The sequence below is a fragment of the Hyaena hyaena genome, unplaced genomic scaffold (assembly GCF_003009895.1).
Source record: "Hyaena hyaena isolate Hyena2069 unplaced genomic scaffold, ASM300989v1 scaffold_255, whole genome shotgun sequence".
Taxonomy (NCBI): domain Eukaryota; kingdom Metazoa; phylum Chordata; class Mammalia; order Carnivora; family Hyaenidae; genus Hyaena; species Hyaena hyaena.
This window is the reverse complement of record NW_024080888.1, coordinates 148865-152421: the sequence shown is the minus strand read 5'-3', so window position 1 is coordinate 152421 and position 3557 is coordinate 148865. Positions and strand designations below refer to the sequence as shown.

Sequence of the window (3557 nt, the reverse complement as noted above, 5' to 3'; positions counted from 1 at the left end):
CCGGTACTTTTTAAAGACTGTATCATATTTATTTAAAGTTCTGTTATTGTATGGATTTTAAATTACATAGGAGGGAGGTGTGTGTGGTGGTGGAGGTGAGGGAAAACAATATTTTCAATATTTTAGGTCCAGTCTTGTAAGCACCTAACCAAACCTAATGGCTTTGTCCTTCTATCCCCATAAACCCCTTGAGAATAGCCTTGATCAGATTAAAAACTGTTTAGCCCCCTTGGATTGAATGCTGGCTCCACTCTGTGGCTAGATAATCTTATTATCTAGATGAGTTTTTAAATCTCCCCAGATTGTTTCTGTATGTTCTTTGGTTCCAACCTAGACTTCCCTAGCAGCCTTGCGGCCATGGCTGTGCTGCCTGCCATTATATTACAACACTTATTACAAAAGCTAAGGTGAGAATATGAGTTTTATTGATGGCAACACTACAAAACATAGGGGGAATCCTCTGTGCAAGGCATGCCCTAGCTTCATGAAGGAGGGTATTGCAATATCCACTGAAAATCATTCTATATCAGATTCTTTAAGGCATATCATAAAAGTCCAGAGAATTGTCCCCTTGGGCCTGACTTTAGGAGTTAAGAAAACAACTCTGTAATTCTGGAAGAATCAAAGTTCAAGTGTCATCATGTGATACTTTTTAGAAATTAGATGAGGGCAGTAAAAACAGCAAGATAAATGCTTACATAAACAAGTTGACCTATTATAATTAATAGATAGAACTGAGAAAGAAGCACAAGTTTTAAAATCTTTTAAAGTGCCTTAAAATAAGATATCAAAATATCATTTGTCATATAAGCTAAACCTCAGTTAAAAATCCAAGTTTACATATAATAACTGGTTTGTAAGTAAGAATTAGAACAAATGCTGCACATTAAATAATGTAAAATACTTCACATAGAACTTGGAAGCAGCTAACACAGTTTCAGTATTTCTCTGGTTAAATGATATTAGCGTATTCCCAAAAGTGAAGCTGAGAAAACTGGAATCCATCAAAATGCCCTGTGATCTCCACAGACTAATGTACTTTTCCATTTAAATATAAATCTTATCTGTCCTAAGAAAGCACAGACTTTTTAAGTGCCACTTAGTAGTCTTTTGAAAAACAGGCATTTTGACCAAAAATATTGCATTTACTTAAAGACTACGTACGATTCATTTACTGTTCAATTTTTCTTCTGTTTTCTCCATCATATCATAAAATGAGAATGAGGACTATCTTTTTTAAAAAAATATATTTGACTTTTGGACTCTATCAGTGCTTCACAGTTTAAGTAATATAATAAGTTTCTTGTATGTCATACTTAACAAGATATTAAAGATATTAAAGAAAATAATCTGTTATAAATTAATTGTATATAGTTGCATTTTCTCAATTTTATAATAGTTAGAAATATTTTAGGAATGGTGCCAAAATTTTAATTATCTAAATTTTTAAAGAAATAATATAAAATGTCTCCTTCCTTGGCAAAATGGTGGAATACGACTTGACTACTCACATCACGCATGTTTTGTATTGGCATCTAGGCTTTCCGTGGCTCGAGTTTCCCTCCACAAAAGAGATATATAATGACAAAGCTTTATTACAAGGGAAATTGGAACGTCTTAGTGATACTAGCATGGTAGACTTTGCTATGGATATGTACAAAAACCATTAGTCGGATGATACTCCACATGCTTTGAGTGAAAAAAAGAACCATAGTTGTTGCACAACTGAAACTGCTTCGGGCAGAAACGGAACCAGTTGTGAAGATGTTTGAAGATCCAGAAACTACAAGGCAGATGGAGTCAATCAGAGATGGTTGGATTCTGTTTGACTACATAGTGGACAAGCATGGTTTTAGAGAGGAATACACTGTATACGTACGCAAATTTCTAATATGAATGTAGGAATTACTCTGGAGCAGCAGAATATCTTTACTTCTTTACAATGTTTGGTTCCAGCAACAGATAGAAATGCTTTGAGTTCACTCGGGAAAACTGGCCTTTGAGATCATAATGCAGAATTGGGATGCAGCTATGGAAGGCCTTACATGATTAAGAGAGACCATATAATATAATTCTGTGAGTTCCCCTACTTGTGTCTCTTCAACGGTGAACGTGGCTCATCCACTGTTGAGTCTCTGTTTTCTTCAACCACCCAAAGGGCTTGATAACATTAGCGATCTCTTCCTTTACCAGCCACAGTATCTTAATGCAATTCAGACCATGCATCCACATACTCTGTGCTATTTGACTACAGCCATCAGAGCAAAGACGTTTGAAAACACGGAAAAGTGCTAAAAGATCTGGTTAAAGTTATTCAACAGGAGTCTTACACATATAAAGACCCAATAACAAAATTTGTTGAATATTTGCTTGCATGTTAACTTTGACTTTGATAGGGCTCAGAAAAAGCTGAGGGGATGTGAATCAGGACTTGTGAATGGCTTCTTGGTAGCTTGTCTTGAGGATTTCATTGAAAATGCTGGTCTCTTCATATTTGAGACTGTTTGTTGCATCCACCAGTATATCATCACTAATGTCTTGGCAGACAGACTCCATAAGATACATGATTCTCGAAGAAAGATGGATTGTAAATTTGCTTAGAAATGCTAGACCTGATGCCAAGTTTGATTCTAAATTAGGTCATGGGGTTATGGGTAACAATGCAGTCTTACCCTATCAGCAAGTGATTGAAAAGGCCAAAAGCCTTTCATTTAGAAGCCAGACATTGGCCATGAATAGTGATAAGAAACTTAATCAGACTAGTTAAGTCAGAGTCTCCTATCTGGGTAACTCAGGACTCTGTCTTCTGCTGAAAAACTATAGAAAGACAAGATGAAAAAACTATAAAATAAAGATGAAATAATAAAATCGTTATATAAAGGATGACAGACATTTTAGAAACAATGAACATATTGAGTGTAAATTAGGGGGAATTTGAATAAAATTGGCTGTGTTTCAGAAAAAAGAAAGAATGTAATAAGCGTCCATGTATAAAATCATGGAACAATTACTGAAACCATGAGAAAAATTAAGCCATGTTATTTTTTTATTTCAATGTTCATGTTTTTGTCTTCCAAACCTCCCAACTTATCTCATTCTAATACTACATTATTTTGATAATAATTTTAAACCAGTATTTATTGAATGATACTGTCAGGTCATGTACTACATGCTATATATTCCTTATAACTTACATCCTCACAAAATCCATACAGTTTGTGTGATTTCCTTCACTTTACAAGTGAGAGAATAATGTCTTAAAGGTTAAGAAATTCGACAAAGTCATACTATTATAACCGTTAGAGCTAGATATTCTCCCAGAGTCTATGTGTTACCTAATAAACAATGTATTCATTGTGTTATAAGATATTATTAATATTTTTTGTTTTGTTTTGTTTTTAAGGAATCTATCTAGTCAATCAGTTCTGAAAATATTATATTAACTCATGACTAATTTTTTGATGTTTCCATGTAATGAGACATTTTACAGAGATGACATATTACATAGTGTTAGTGTATCAAACATGATTACAGAGCAATAACATTTATCTATAAGG

The 3557-nt window shown here is 34.0% G+C and overlaps 1 pseudogene; it reads left to right on the top strand.

Annotated features, from left to right (window-relative positions):
* Window positions 1–1484: 1484 nt before the first annotated feature.
* LOC120240608 lies at window positions 1485–2813 on the top strand (annotated as a pseudogene).
* The last annotated feature ends 744 nt before the right edge of the window (window positions 2814–3557 follow it).